Below are 17,301 nucleotides of genomic sequence, written 5' to 3'. Positions count from 1 at the left end.
ATTTATGGGAGGAAAGGAGTTTATTTTGGGCATTCGGTTCCAGGGATTTAGAATCTTTGATGGTGGGGAAGCATGACAACAAACTGCAGGCGTGGCTGCTGGAGGAGCAATCTAAGAGTTCACATGCTAGACCACAATCATGAAGCCGAGAAACAGTAAGTGCCAAAGAGTCTTTTAATTTCCCAGTGCTCGCCTCCAATGACATATTTCCTCCACAAAGACTGCATCTCCTAAATGTCCCCAAAAAACCTCACCATACAGGAACATTCTCACTCAAACCACCAGAGAGGTTTTGACATAAATATATTCTGTCTATATTATGATCAGAACAGAATAATTGTGTAATAGAGTTGAGTACAGACAAGCTAGTTTTGAAACAGATTGTGCAATGTCTGTGTGCCATATTAAAGATGTTGGGAAAAAAAAATCTCTATCTGAGGGATAATTATAGTTTTAAAGAAAAAATCATGCTATTCATTTCAAAATGGTAAAATTCAACAACAAAAGAAAATTTATTGAAGAACGACTACTGCAGTAGAAGATTACAGTAGGGCAGAGATATTGGCTCAATTCTGACATGACCAAATGAGGATAAACAACCAAGAAGCAAGATGGAGGTGGGTGGATGGAAAATGACTAAGATAAAACATCAAAACTGTGAGGACTCTTGTTATAGCTAACTCAACAGAGCTTTTGAAGAAGACCAGAATAATAAGATATCAAAGGCAAATCTTACCAGATATTCAGGGTCATCCTAGTTGTGTACATGACTTCATTCTGATCCATGAGGTGAAGGGTCTCCAAAATTGGGGAAATTCCTGGAATCACAATCATTGAAGCCCTGTGTTTGCAATAGTTCATCATATCTGTTGATTGTTTTATTTCAGCTCTTTAGAGAAAACTCACTTTGACCTTTGGATCCAAAATTATGTCCCCAAATATTTAGTTTCCTTTTACAGTGTCACTTTCTTTTTTTTCAGATTTTTTTTATCTTTATTAACTTGACTATTTCTTATTTACATTTTGATTGTTATTCCCCTTCCCGGTTTCTGGGCCAACATCCCCCTAGCCCCTCCCCTTCCCCTTCTATATGGGCTTCCCCTCCCCATCCTCCCCCATTACCACCCTCCCCCCAACAATCACGTTCACTGGGGGTTCAGTCTTGGCAGGACCAAGGGCTTCCCCTTCCACAGTGTCACTTTCTAATCCTTTAACATTTTCCTTGGAAGTCCCTGCTCAAGAAATTTTCCATAGCTATCATTCTAAACCTTAACCATTCTTCACTGTAAATGTGGGACTTTATTAGCTTCCTTTCAAACCCACCATCAAATATTATTCTTTAGCTTTAAAAAACAATGAAACTAGCAGGAATTTTTTCCTTATTTTGTTCTTATTTTTAATTGAATTATTTTATTTATTTACATTCTAAATGTCTCCCCTTTCTTGGTCCTCCCTCCCCTAGGTCTTCACCCCATCCCTCCTGCCCTTTCTCTGAGAGGGTACTCCCCCACATGTCCACCCATCCTCCCCTCACCTCCACCAGCATCCTTCTTCCCTGGGGCAACAAGTTTCCACAGGATTAAGCAGCTCACACTCTCCCATTGAGGACAGACAAGGCAGCCCTGTGCTACACATGTGCCCCAGGCCATGGAGCAGACCATGTATGTTCCTTGGTCAGTGGCTCAATCTCTGGGAACTCTGAGGGAAACCAGTTAGGTTAGTTGACACTCTTTTTTTTTTTTTTCTTTTTTTTTTTTTCCAGAGCAGGGGACCGAACCCAGGGCCTTGCGCTTGCTAGGCAAGCACTCTACCACTGAGCTAAATCCCCAACCCTGACAGTCTTGTTCTTCCTATGAGGTTGAAATCCCCTCCAGCTCCTTCAGTCTTGCTCCTAACTTTTCCCTAAAGGTCCCCGACCTTAATCCAATGCTTGGCTGTAAGTATCTGCATCTGGCTCAGTCAGCTGCTGGTAGAGCCTCTTAGAAGACAGTCATTCCACGCTGCTGTCTGCAAGCAGGACATGGCATGAGGCAGGAGTAATATTGTCAGTGTTTGGTGTGTGCACATGGGATGGATCTTAGTAGGGTGGGTCACTGGGTGACCTTTCTTTCTGTTTCTGTTCCATTTTTGTCCTGCATTTGCTTTAGACAGGAACAATTCTGGTTCAAAAATTTTGAAGATGGGTAGGTGGCCCCATCCCTCAACTAGAGGTCATGTCTATCTACAGGAATTGACCTCTTCAGGCTCCATCTCCCCAGTTGGACATTTCAGCTAATGTCATCCCCGCTGAATCCTGAAAGCCTCTCACATCTCAGGTCTCTGGAACTTTCTAGAGGTTCCCCTCACTACCCTCACCCCAGACAGCTGCATATTTCCATTCATTCTCTTGGTCCTCTGGGCTTCTCTCCTGTATCCCCCCATACCCGATCTTCCCTCCTTCTCTCCTTCCTCTCACCTCTTCCACCCAGGTCCCTCTCTCCCTCTGCCTCTCATAATTATTTTGCTGCCCCTTCTAAGTGGATTTGAAGCATCCACACTTGAGCCCTCCTCCTCATTAAGCTTCCTACAAACTATGAGTTGTATTATGGGAATTCTGAACTTTTGGGCTAATATCCACTTATCAGTGACTACATACCATGCATGTCCTTTTGGGTCTGGGTTACCTCACCCAGGATGATATTTTCTAGTTCCATCCACTTGCAAAATTCATGTTCTCATTTTTAATAGCTGAACGTTATTCCATTGTGTAAATGAACCACATTTTCTGTATCCATTCCTCTGTTGAGGGACAACTGTGTTGTTTCCAGCTTCTAGCTATTACAAATAAGGCTGCTATGAACATAGTCATGCGCATGCCCTTGTAGTGTGGTGGAGCATCTTTTGGGTGTATGCCCAAGAGTGGTATAGTTGGGTCTTATGGTAAAACAATTTCTACTTTTCTGAGGAACTGCCAGGCTCATTTCCAGAGTAATTGTACCAGCATGCAATCCCACCAACAATGGAGGAGTGTTCCTCCTTCTCCACATCCTAGACAACATGGGCTGTCACGTGAGAATTTGATCTTAGCCCTTTTGATTGGTGTGAGGTGGAATCTCAGGGTCATTTTGATTTGCACTTCCCTGATGACTAAGGATGTTGAACATTACTTTAAGTGCTTCTCAGCCATTTGATATTTCTCCGTTGAGAATTCTCTGTTTAGCACTGGACCCCATTTTTAATTGTGTTATTTGGTTTTTTGGAGTCTAACTTTTAGAATTCTTTGTATCGTTTGGACATTCCCATGTTACACTTTTAGTTTTCTACATAATAGCTACATCTCCCATCCAAATTCCTGATCATTGTCTCTCCCAGCCACTCGAAACTCTTCATTTATTCATTCTCCTTTCTGTAGGGATGTGATATACTGTGCTTACACTATACAGACTGGAAATTTTGAGGGACCTTACAGTCAAAGTTAATTATACTCCTTAAAGTTACTTAAGATTTAAGAGTGTTAGTCTACTGTGTACTCAACTGTTTAACCTGCCTTTAAGAGAACAATGTAACAGCTGACCTTACTTGCCCTGTATTGCCCATGTAATCTAGATTTACAACCTAAGATAATGTATAACTGCAATCTTAATTTATGTACTCTTCTATTCTCCTGACCCAGAGTAATTAATGTTTGTGTATTGTTTACTGAAAGCAGCAAATGCAGATTGAAAGCAAAGCCCTCTATCTACCATAATAGTTGAAAGCAACAATTTATAGATATTGGTTGATTTTAAAAATGATTGTTGTCTGGGTTACTTGGGATCAGTCAGATTCAGTGACTTAATCACTTGTAAAATTCTATTCAAGATTTTGGTAATATATCCCATTCTTTTTCCGTGTGATACTACCCATGCTGTTCATTAAGACAGAGTGAAGCCCTTTGTTAGGGACAGACACCACTCACACACAGTGACACATACAGTTCATAAATAAAGACAGAGCTGCCCTATGTAGACAGACACAAAGTGACAGGGACACGGGGACACAGGGGTGAACAGATTCACAATATAGCCTTCAGGTAGGCACAGATTCATAGTCATACAACAGACAACAGTGGACAAAAAATTCAGGAAGCATAAAGTAGAGAATTCTAATTTAGACTTGCTCTTGGTTAAACAATTCCAAGAGAAGTGCTTTTATTTCTTTCCTTAATGTGAAAAACATGTATAATTGGTGACTTGGAGTTAATCACTAACGTGAATAATCCATGCACCTTTTTGTTCACAATACTTCACACTTCTCTATTTCAGCCCAACCATTCTCCAAGCTTATAAACATGCTCAATATAAATAAATTCTTTTTTATGAATTGATTATTTTATTTATTCACATTTCAAATGTTGTCCCCCTACCCTGTTTCCCCTCCAACCCTCCATCCCATCCCCCTCCCTTTTGTCTCTAAGAGAGTACTCCTCCACTCACCCACTCCTGCCTCACCCCTCTGGCATCTCCTTACTATGGGGCAACAAACCTCCACAGGACCAAGGGCCTCCTCTCCCATTGATGCCAGACAAGGCCATCCTCTACTACATAAGTAGCTGGAGTCATGGGTCACTCCATGTGTACTCTCTGGTTGGTGGTTTAATCCCTGGGGGTTCTGGGGGTCCAGTTAGTTGATATTGTTGTTTTTCCTATGAGGTTGCAATCGTCTTCAGCTCCTTTAGTCCTTCCCCTAACTCTTCCTCTGTGGTCCCCAGAGTCTAATGGTTGGCAGTGAGAGAAATAGATGTTGGTGGAGCCTCTCAGAGGACAGCCATACTAGGCTCTTTTCTGCAAGCACTTCTTGGCATCAGCAATAGTGTCAAGGTTTGGTGTCTGTGGATGGTATGGTGTGGATCCCAAGGTAGAGCAGGTGCTGGATGACTTTTCCTTCAGTCTCTCCTCCACTCTTTGTCCCTGTATTTCCTTTAGGCAGGAGCAATTCTGGGTTAAAGATTTTGAGATGGATGAATGGCCCAGTCCCTCTACTGGGGGCCATGCCTATCTACTGGAGGTGATCTTTTCAGACTCTATTTCCCCACTGTTGGGTATTTTGGCTAATGCCATCCCACTGGGTCTCAGGAGTCCCTTGCTTCCCTGGAGTCGGTAATTTCTAGTGGAAAGAAATACTCACCTTCATCCTGGAGATTGCTCTAGCCTCCTAGAAGTGTTCTCTCTTACCCTGGCAACCTTTCTCCTTACCTAGGGATCACAAATGTAGCTCTACATTCACTGCCTCCAATCCTTCACTTGCCAGTCACCTTTCAAATGTTGTTTAAGGATTTTGCTTCCCAACTCTCTAGCAAAATGTGTGTTTTAAGAACACCAATTACTAATTTAATTCTGTAACAGGCACTTCTCAGCTGCTTTCTTCTAGGATTTTAATGATGGTACTGGTGGTTTTGGTTTGACTGAATTCTTCATTCACTTGGCTTCCCAACATACATTCTCCTTTTAATTCTCTTATCCACTTATTTTTTTCATCTGCATGGCTTTCATGGACTCCTATTCACTCTTCCAACAACTTTGCATTTGACTTATTTTTATTTGTTTTGCTTTCTGAACTTTGTTGTTGTTTTCACACAAAATTTTATATATAGCCCAGGCTGCCTCCCTGTTTTGCCTCCCAAATGCTTATATGACCAGTGTGCATCACCTTGCCTGGCATACTCTCTGAACTTTACTGTTAGCTCAGCCATTCTTCTAAGATCTATTTCAGAGGAGTTCTACATAGATTCATGTACCTGTTAGAGATCCTCACCTTTCTGTATACAGTCATTCAAATTAATGGGATCACATTCGACCTGAACTTTCCATCTCTTCATGCTCTTCATGTGCTCTTTTTCTTTCTTATGACAAGTTCCCAAAACTGTTCCCCAAAAGGAAACCCCAGTATCACCAAATAATTATTTCACCTTTACACAGAAGAAACAAAATTATGACCATTTTATATAAATGAACCCAACATGAAAAGTAGGCTGAAAAAGATATCCACACACCATGATTTCAGGGACACTCTGAGATATGCAGTGAATTCAAATCCAGCCTGAGCAATATAGCAAGAACCTGTCTCAACATACCACAAGGACATGGGCTGCACTATGTTTGTAGCAACCTTATTCATAACATCCAGAATCTGGAAACAACACAGATGTCCTTCCAACTGAAGAACGGATACAGAAAATGTGATACATTTACATAATGGAGTGCTATTCAGCTATTAAAAATGAGGATACCATGAATTTTGCAGATAAATGGATGGAACTAGAAAATATCATCCTGAGGGAGATAACCCAGACCCAAAAGGACATGCATGGTATATACTCACTGATAAGTGGATATTAGCCAAAAAAGTACAGAATACCCATGATACAACCCACAGACTCTAAGAAGTTTAACAAGAAGAAAGGGCCAAGTGAGGATGCTTCAATCCCACTTAGATGGGGGAACAAAATAATCATAGGAAGCAAAGGGAGGGGTGGACCTGGGTGGGAGAAGGGAGGGGATTGGAAAAGAAGGGCAGGATCAGGTATGGGGGGGGGACAGGAGAGAAGCCCAGAGGGCCAGGAGAATAAATGGAAATATGCAGCTGCCTGGGTTAAAGGGTGGGGAACCTCTAGAAAGTTCCAGAGATCTGGGATGTGAGAGGATCCCACGACTCCATGGGGGGTGATATTAGTCAAAGTACCCAACAGTGGGGATATGGAACCTGAAGAGATCACCTCCAGTAGATAAACAGGTCCCCCAGCAGAAGGATGGGGGCTCCCACCTATCTTCCAAATTTTTGACCTAGAATTGTTCCTATCTAAAAGAAATGCAGGGTCAAAAATAGAAAAGAGACTGAAATAAAGACTGCCCAATGAATGGCCCAATTTGGGATTTATACCATGGCCAGGCACCAAACCCTGACACTATTACTGATGGCATGTTGTGCTTGCAGACAGGAATCTGGCATGGCTGTCCTCTGAGACTCTACCAGCAGCTGACTGAGACAGAAGGAGGTAGTTACACCCAACCATTGGGCTGAGGTTGGGGACCCAAAGGAAGAGTTAGGGGAAGGAATGAAGGAGCTGAAGAGGATGGTGACCCCATAGGAAGACCAATAGTCTCAACTAACCTGAACCCGAGTTTGCTCCCAGTGATTAAGCTACCAATCAAACAGCATACATGGGCTGGTCCAAGGCCCCTGGCATATGTGTAGCAGAGGACTGTCTTGTCTAGCCTCTGTGGGAGAGGATGTGCCTAATTTTATAGAAACTTCATGCCCCAGGGAAGGGGTGGGTAGGAGGGAGCACCCTCTCAGAGGTGAAGGGGAGAAGAACACTGGAAGGGGGGAATCAGGAGAGGGGCATTTGGATGTAAATAAATAATTAATTAAAAACATTAAAAAGAGTAAGGTCTACGCTTGCCTGAATACGTTGAGACATTAGGAATAAACAAGATAGAAGAAAGAGTTAAAAAAAATTCTGCATATTTCACAGGGATAATGTTTGTAATCATAGGGGCAATCTAGGCAGAAGAGAACTAGGAAAAGACACAGGAGCAGAAGGAACATGATGAGAAATCATATGTTTCATGCTGAGCTTTCTCTGTTGCTCCAAAATCTTTAATAAAATTTAGAATGTCTGCAAGGATTGTTGCAAATAGATTCCTTAGAATAAAATGTAGACAACATGTGTAGATGAAAGATTTCAAATACCATAGAATGAAAAAGGTTTAAGTCTCTTATTTCAGCATCTCTAATCTCTTAATCATCTCCCACAGTTCATGAGCATTGTGGTCATCTCATATATTTCCCATATTTATATTGGAATGGAATGTTTCATCAGCTTCGTCCTCCATCAGTGCTATTCTTTCATCTCTTTATTCTCCTATTGACATTTATTACTCTGCTTTTTATTGGGTTCTTTAAGATTTTCAATTCTGAAGTTTTTAAATTAAGCACCTCAATTTTTGTGTTGATATTTTTCTTCAATGCTGGAGCATAGTTTATCCTTTTTATTTTTATGTTTTTAGTTTAGTTTTGTTTTGTTTTACTTTTTCTACTCTAGTGGTCATAAAACTGAAAATGGCAAGATACTGTGTAAAGTTAAAATTATTTAGGATGTAGAAAGAGTAAATGAATGAGATAATAATAGAAGGAGATGGGAAAAGGGAAAGAGTAGAGGATATACACATATACACAAATAAAAGGAAAAATAAGAGTAGAGAGGAGAAGACAGTGAGACATTAGGATCAAAGGATAAAATGGGAAAAAGGTTTGTAAATAGTGCAAAATGTCTAAAACACAATTAGGTAAATGTAAGAAAAAATACTGCCCAATAATGAAAGAATTATGTAATAATAAGAAAATAACATTTAATAATTTAAATAACATTTAAATTATTTATTCATTTTACATCCCAATCGCTGTTCCCCTCCCAGTACCCCCTTCACAGAATCCCTCCTTTCATCCTGCTTCTCTTCTTCTCTGAGAGGATGGGTTCCTCCCTAAGTATCCCCACCCCAACCCTGGTACATCAATTCTCTGCTGGATTAGGTGCATTCTCTCCCACTAAGGCCAGACAAGGCAGCCCAGCTGGAGAATGGATCCCACCGACAGGCAACAGCTTTAGCGACAAACACTGCTCCAGTTGTTCAGGACCCACACGAAGACTGAGCTGCGCATCATATGTATATGTGTGTGTGTGTGTGTGTGTGTGTGTGTGTGTGTGTGTGTGTGTGTGCGCATGCCAGGGGCCTAGGTACAGCCCATGTATGCTCTTTGGTTGGTGACTCAGTCTCTGAGAGCCTCCAAGGGTTCAGTTTAGTTGAATCTGTTGGTCAATCTGTGGAGTTCCTATTCCCTTTAAATCCCCCAATCCTTCCCTCAACACTTCCATAAAAGACCTTGATCTCAGTCCAGTGTTTGGCTGGGTGTCTCTGTATTTGTTTCAGAAAAAAATTATGAAGTCGAAGAACATTCTAGCAGCTTGAGGTGTGGGTAGGAGAAGCTAAGTAGCTCTGGGAGTATAACCAGAGCCACAACTGATGGTTAAGCCTTATCAAGATGACAACCTCCCCAAAGCACTAATACTTCATGGCAGAGCTGATGGGAGTCAGTGGAGAGCCTGGTCGAGATTGGTGAAGCCCTGGGCAAGAAGCTGAACAAAAAGAACTTCAACATGCTATGTAGTCCTTGGTCAGTATCTGGTGCTAAAGAAAGATGAAGACCTCAACTGAGAATGGCTAAAAGACACATGTGGTGCCAATGCTAAGCAGTCCCTTGACTGCTTTAGATGCCTTCAACAATGCTGTGATGCCTTCTTGTAATGTTCTCTGAGGACCCCTTTTCAGGCCCCCAGCCAAAGCATCCAGTCTCCAGCATCTACAGACAGGTAGGGCTCCTGCCTATATACTCCATGAAGGAAAATATTCACACTCACCTCCTATGTACTCCAGGGTGTTTGGGAGTTTTCTCCCCTCAGTATTTCAACCTTTTTGAAATTCTTGCCTTTGCATGCCTTGCCCTTCATAGGACCCTGCAGTTCCATGGCAATAGTCATCAGTTCTCATGAATGGATTCTTGGCCCCCTTCGCCCTCATTTCAAGATCTGTTGGATTCCATTTGGTTCCATTTTGGGGGGCAGGGTAGTCACTGTCCTTATAAAGATTTTTAGATTAATAAAGTCAGTGACTGTCAAAATAAAAAAAAATACAATGCAATAAAAATCCTGTTAAACATGTAAAGGAGCGGGAATTACAAGAACATTAAATAAATAATGCATTGGAACAGTTTCTTCAGAATTGAAGGTGGAGCCTGGAGAGATGATTTGACAGTTAAGAGCACAGGCCTTGCTTTCCAAGGACTCAGGTTCAATTCACAGCCCCCATATGCCACCTCACAGTCATTGTTACTCTAAGATCCCATGGTGAACAGACATGCATACAGGCAAAACACTTACACATTTAAAAATTATAAAACTAATGAAGATGGCCCATTCTCTTTGTGAGGGTGGGATGAATTGAATTTATGGACTCTTGCATTGCAGTCTACATTAGACAAGTATCTCCTTTCTGTCAATTGTTTTCACTGTAGTTGTTTTCCTTTGTGTACCAGGGGCCTCTACTGGCCACACTTAATATTTGCATTGTGTTCTTCCTCCAACTTCCAGGACTTTACAGATGGTACTTCTGTTTTAGCTGAATGATGTCTCTCAGATATATTGAACATATAGTAAGGAACCATAGCAATCATATGGGTACAGGCAGAGAACCTGTCTTCATACTTTTAACACATCCTGAGCATTAATTACCTTGTTGGGGGAGGCAGCCATGCGTGCCATGTAAATTTCTGGAACTTCAAAGTCTTTGAGCTCTATAGCAGTGAAAGAAGATAGACAGTTCCAGAATTTGATCCATCTATTGGCTTGAGGCTCAGAGCTTTCAAACTCCAATGGAGAGCTGGGCTACCTCTGCCTAACACTTCTTAGGTGAATACAACCTCTCATCTAGACCCTTTGGCTAATCTGCATTTGTTGTTCTTGCTGTGCACAGCTACATCTCTGACACATCACTCACCTGAAGACTGTGGCATGCCAAATTGTGGCTTCCTCTCTGGGCCACTGCTCACTCAAGGACTGTGGCTTCTTCACCTGCAGATATTTCCTGATTTCAGGCCTCTGAGGTCTCTCGATTTTGAACAATTAGGTTCTCCCTCCAGACATGTGGCAAAATGATGCACCTCGCTAATGGTGACCTGTCCTCTGGACCACTGCTCCATCAAAACCCACAGCTGAATTTGAGGATTGATAGGGTTGTGGGCTTATCCAGATCTAGAACTGCCCATCTGTTTCTGGCTTATCTCTTGGAGGGACCTTCTGCTTCCCCTCCCTATGTCAGCGAATTATTCAGCTATGCCTGTGTTCACCTTACTTCTCTGCAGCTTTCTCTTTTTTTCCTTATTTGCAATACTTCTTCACTTCTTCCATGGAGATCTGAAGCTATTTTGCTATTTTTCTCTTTTGGGATATTGTGTGTGCGTGTGTGTGTGTGTTATTTTTTTCTTAATCTGGTTGTTCTTTACCAGCTCACAAAGAGGTCAGTCCCGAGTCTGCCATCTTATTCAGAAGTTCAAACTCACTGGATATTAGGCCAGCGTCTTATTAATTATTGTATTCCAACACCTTCAAATGTCTTGAATTTATATAGTAACTTGTTAAAACGAGTCAAACTGACCTGACTTGTTCTGTAATCTTCAGTATACATATATTAAATCCCTTTGTAAATTGTACTTCCTTGTAAGGGTGCATGTGATTCACCTTTTTCTCAAATAATGCCTTTAAACACAGGTTCACTTTTCTCATCCCTGTGTTAATGAAATGAGATAAACCCTTAGATAATCTGAGTCCTATTTTTAGTGTTTTCTAGAATGTAAGAACTGAATTCTTGGCATTTTCTCCTTTGGGACAATATGAAAATGAATTTTCATTCCCACTAAAAGATTAGTTGATAGCAGGGGAAGGCAGCACAGACACATGTGACAGAGAGAAACTATATGGAGATACTAATTCACTGACAGTTATTCATAAAGTAGATACTCAAGCATATAATCACTAGTTGGCAATATATAACCATTATTCACAATTAGATGCTGTTTAAGTCATCATTTATTCATTATTTTATCAAGCATAAAAACAGATTAAAATCATAAACAATGTAATACACCAAGAATCTTTATGAAGTGAAGTTATAGTATTTACTCTTTAATTTTATCCAACTTGAAAGCTGTAATTTCTTTATTGTATATTCAGTTCACTTTTATTGATAAGAATAGAACTGATAGAATTGATAAGATTGTCTACTATGTGTTATGTACCACGAAGACTGTATTAATATCTCATTTCACCCTGGAGAGCTCTTAGCAGTTACTTTTATAGATTATGGAGCCAAACTATAGAGAGAAAGAATTATGTTCCCTACATTCTTTTGTTTTATTATTGGATATTTTTTATTTACATTTCAAATGTTATCCCCTTTCCAGGTATCTCCTCCATGAACCCCCTACCCCATAATCCCTCCCCTTCTTCTATGAGGGTGTTCCCCCACCCCTTCCCACCTCCTCACCCTGACATTCCCCTACATTGGGAGATCCAGTCTTGGCAGGACCAAGGGCTTCTCCTCCCATTGGTGCCCAACAAGGCCATCCTCTGCTGTATATGCGGCTGGAGCCATGGGTCTGTCCATGTGTACTCTTTGGATGGTGGTTTAGTCCTTTGGAGTTCTGGTTGGTTGGTATTGTTGTTCTTATGGGGTTGCAAGCCCCTTCAGCTCCTTCAATCCTTTCTGTAACACCTCCAATGGGAACCCCATTCTCAGTTCAATGGTTGTCTGTGAGCATTCACCTCTATATTTGTCATGCTCTGGCAGAGCCTCTCAGAAGACAGCTATATCAGGCTCCTGTCAGCATGCACTTTTTGGCTTCATCAATATTGTCTAAGTTTGGTGGCTGTATGTTTATGGACTGGATCCCCAGGTGGGACAGGCACGGAATGGCCATTCTTTCAGTCTCTGCTCCAAACTTTGTCTCCATATCCTCTCCTCTGGATACTTTTGTTCCCCCTTTTAAGGACTGAAGTATCTGCACATTAGTCGTCTTTCCTCTTGAACTTCATGTGGTTGTAGATTGTATCTTGGGTAATTCAAGCTTTTGTGCTAATATCCACTTGTCAGTGAGTGCATACCATTCCAACATTCTAATCATAAAATACAAATGTAAATATTTAGATTCAATTTTATTTGGTGGAACAAAGATTTCCATATTCTTTCAGAGATTCTAACACAATATGTATAGAACGGAGTTGAGAGTTTGTATTTTACCAGTGTTAGATTATGCTGACATTGCTGTTCTAGCAATCATATTGCTAAAACCATTGCTTCCAGAAATATAAGTATGAAAAGAATCTTAAACCACTTCATGTTGAGCATGCTAAATAGGGGAACAAGGCTCACTGTTGTGCCAAAGATTAATTATAGATACCCAGTGACCTAATAATGGTTGGGTAAAACCTATATAAACTGGTCATTTTGGTTCGTAATATCCTTGTTATTCACTTCCATTCTATTATATGAATGTTATTTCATATGAGTGAAGAGAACTGATCGAGTTAATCTGGTCATTTGATGTCTGAAGCTTTACCACAAAAACTATCTAACAGATGTTTACATTGTTTCTGCTTTAATGCCTCAAGAGATGGGGAGTTCATTCACCTGTGAAAGATTGAGTTTTATTTTTAGACTGTTTTAACCTGAATATTAGAAAACTCTTCCTCTAGAGTTGGAGGAAGGGAGCATAGATGCAAAAATACCTAAATTACAGCTTGTCAGTTCAAATTGCCGAAAGTTTACATGATTGTTTGAGCATGTCCATCATTTACTTCAGGAATGTTATTTTTAGTGCGTAGCAAATTATCCTTGAAATCTAACAACTGCAAGCAGCTCACATTGTTATCTTACAATTTATCTAGGTCAGAAATCTAGATACAGCTTAGGTCCTCTGTTACTCTAACTCTCTCAGGCAGAGACACTTGCCTGTCTTTTTGTATTGGTCAGGCTATACACATTTTGAGGCTCAATTTTTGCAGAATTCTGCTTCCAAGTCCATATTGTTGTTAACATGATTCAAGCACTCACAGACTGTTTGGACAGGCTGCCACAGATCTCTGCATGTTGTTCAGCAAAGGATGTCCTTTGTCCTCTGTTCTTTGCCTAATAAACCCAAATTGAAATGAATTTCATCTAAGCCTGAAAGTGATCAGAGAGATTCTAGTAGCAAAAGGAAATTGTGATCTTTGGTAACCTAATCTTAGTTATGCATTCCCATTACTTTCCACCACATTTGTAGAAGCAAGTTATTAAATCTAATCCAGATTCATTTGGATGTGATTACACAAGGAAGTGAACACTAGCAAGCAGGTTAGTCTACCTACTGACCTAGATCCTTTAATACTTCTTGAAGTTATACCTGGTGTATCTTCAAAGAGATAGGCTTTCAATGCCTTGTATTAAACTGTCCAAATACTAAGTTACATGTGGTAGCCTGAGATGACACATGGCAGACATTTTTAGCTTCTAACATAGAATCTGTCTTCTTAGTTTTCCTTACTAGCAGGTATTTGATTTTATTCAAGGCAGTGATACAACTTGCTGAGTGTCTTTGCTCCCTTTGAAGCTCAGGGTAGCCATATGACCAGTTCTTGTCATTAAATGCAAAAAACCAAAAAGGCGTTTCTGAGAATGTTTTAGTTTTCTGCCATAACTGTGGCTTTTATGGTTAGAGTTGAAACAGCCACACTGTAAACATGTGGGTAATGTTACTGCATCTGACTCTGCTATGACTTATTTTAGCAACAATAAAACGAGAAGGCTCCATTTTCTTGGTTTTCTTGTTTGCTGCTGTTGAAAATATGGCTTCTGGGTAGTCTTCAATACAAACAGATAAATCCTCCATTTTATTTTCATTAATATCCTTTATGAGGTAGATAAAATAATGGGTTTCATTATGACCTAAGCATCCCCTAAATAGTCCTCTTTCTACTTTCATGCATAAACATACATGCATTCATATATGCGTTCTTTTCTGCCTTTAACATCCTTTATACTCCCACATACTTTTCCTTCTACTTTAATATTATACATACACACACTCATATAAAAATATGTAAAACACACTGTCTTACTGATTCTGGCCCATTTCACTTAACATGATGATCTATTTTATGGCAAATGACATAATTTCATTCTTATTTATGGCTGAATAAAATGCCATTAAGTGTATATACCATATTTTTCAATCTATTGTATTGATGTACATATAGGCTTATTTCATATTCACGTATAAGCAAGCATCTCAGTGTTATACCAACTTAGATTCATTCAAGTATATACACAGAAGTGTTATGATTGAACTATAATGTATTCTATTTTTAATTTTCCTGATGAATCCATATAGTGATTTTTCCACTGTGACTGTATCATATAGAATCTATTCTGTAATAGCCATGATTATCTAATCACACTCTGATAAATAAGCAAAGGATTTATAAGAGGTCATGGTATGTCCTGTAATCCAAGATTTAGGGGGCTGAAGAATGAGGATTGTGGTTTTTGAGATCAGCTTGTCTTACCAAAAAGAGAAAGAAGTATTAAGAAACAGAATTGTAAGCTGTGACTGGGTCAAATGTTCAAAATGGCTGCCGCCAGCAACCCTGGCAGTCCTGAAAGCTACCATTCTCCAACAGGCTCTGCTACACTAGCCTCAAGATATGCTTCTTGTTCAGCAACAGGTACATGTTCCAGATGTGACAGCAACTGGGGTTGTGGCTGGTGGAGGCCTAGGAGACACTGATGTACCTTTCACAGGTAAATAAATCTGGGAGATGACGTCAAACCTGAACAATATTGACGTAGTTGGCAACTGAAGAAGGGATGCTACCCTTCCAAGATGGGATGGCTCCCTGTCCACGTTCAGACACTGCTGTCTGCAAGTTGTGGACATTATTCAGCGTGGCGCCACCTCCTATTGTTTTGGAGACAATACAGCCTGATTATTCTGAGAAATGAATTTGGTCAGCTTTTGCCAAAGCTTGCAAGAGTCATCTTGAGGCTTGTATACCTTGCTAAGGAATGCACTGATCTGCCCACCCTGGCTTTCACATATTTTCAGCCTGCTCAGCTGACCACTATTAGGAAACAATGCTGCCTTTGGATTCAAGATCTCTGTATGAATCTCCAGAACTTGAAGTGTATCTGTGATGAGTTGCACTCCAGGGCAATGAAAGTCACCACTAGCACTCAGGCCCACTTTCAGTACTTATTTGAGGGAGATCACCAGGAGGTGGAGCAGCTGGACAAGTTGGTGACAGGAAGGGCAAGATTTAAGAGTGCATTCATCATCACAGGACAGACCTATACATGAAAGTGAGCATAGAAGTATTATCTGGGTTGGTTATCTTAGAAGCATCAGTACACAAGTTTTGCATTGACATAAGCCTCCTACTGAGCCTGAAGGAGATGGAGAAGCTGTTTGTCAAACAGTAGAGTTGCTCAAGTGCAATGTTATACAAGCAGAACCCCATGTGCTCAGAACTTTGCTGCACCTTGACTATTCACCTGATGGCCTCTATCTTAGACCCACTACAGTTAGCTTCTGTGTCACGGTTCAAACACACACTGTGTAATAGCACAACCCACAGATCTGTTTGGAGGAAGCATTTCTCACTGAATATGCTATACTAAATACCATATAGAACATTTCTGAAGGATTAATGAATACCTCCAAGTAAGTAACTGAAAGGTGCATTCAGCAAGAGCTGCCTTTCATGACCACAAAGAACATCATGGTTATGGTCAAAGCGGAAGGCAGTTGACAGGACTCTTTTAAGAAAATTAGAGTGCTTTCCCAGCAAGCAGCTACCATGGCTAAGCAGGAAGGAGCCTCACAGAGCACATTCAGGCAGGTGCCTTCTTCAACCCTATTCACTCAGTCAGAGCATTTGTTGGCTCCCTCTTCTTTCACTTGTGGAGTGCCACACCAGATTCCTCAAAGAGCAGGTGCATCCCATGCTAAAACTCTATGAAAGTGTGATGGAGGGGAAAGGACAGCTAGGTCTGTAGAGCAGAGTAAAATTAAGGAAAAATTTGTTGAGAGTTTTCTAATTATATTCTAGAGAGAGAGAGAGAGAGAGAGAGAGAGAGAGAGAGAGAGAGAGAGAGAGAGAGACTGAATAGAATTGAGAAGGAACAACTATTCCAAGAGAAGATAACATATCATGTAATGGAACAAAGAGTGAGATAAAAAATCAAAATGGTTTACAGTCAGTATAAGTTCTTAAAAATGGCAAAATTGAGGGGATGGGGGTGTGGGGAAAGGGGAAACATGATCTGGTATTGGGTCAGGGAAAAGGACTGCAGCCCTGAGGGCCAGCAGAAAGGATGGAAACAGGTGACCTCGGGAGGAAGGAGGTTGGGAGGATGCTCTAGAATGTACCTGAGATCTGGGAAGTGAGAGACCCTCAGGACTCAAAGGGGGAACCCTAGATGAAACACTCTACGGAGGGGAGAGGAAACTTATTGAACCCACCTTCAGCAGAAAGACAGGGCATCAAGTGAGGGATGGGGTTGCTCTCAAGGGAGACCCCAAGGTCTGACACCATTACTGAAGCTGTTGGGCTTTAAATCTCGGCTTGTGTCCAGACAGACCACACCAAGTCAACATGGTTCCACAAGGAGAGGTTTAATGAGAGAAGGAGGA

The 17,301-nt window shown here is 40.8% G+C and overlaps 2 pseudogenes; both read left to right on the top strand.

The window, feature by feature from the left end:
• The first annotated feature begins 9,060 nt into the window (after positions 1-9,060).
• Banf1-ps2 (BAF nuclear assembly factor 1, pseudogene 2) lies at positions 9,061-9,323 on the top strand (annotated as a pseudogene).
• A 5,914-nt stretch (positions 9,324-15,237) lies between these two features.
• Positions 15,238-16,664, top strand: Adsl-ps1 (adenylosuccinate lyase, pseudogene 1; annotated as a pseudogene).
• The last annotated feature ends 637 nt before the right edge of the window (positions 16,665-17,301 follow it).

Source organism: Rattus norvegicus, chromosome X, assembly GCF_036323735.1.
Source record: "Rattus norvegicus strain BN/NHsdMcwi chromosome X, GRCr8, whole genome shotgun sequence".
In the NCBI taxonomy this organism is placed as follows: domain Eukaryota; kingdom Metazoa; phylum Chordata; class Mammalia; order Rodentia; family Muridae; genus Rattus; species Rattus norvegicus.
This window is presented reverse-complemented; position numbering and strand designations above follow the sequence as displayed.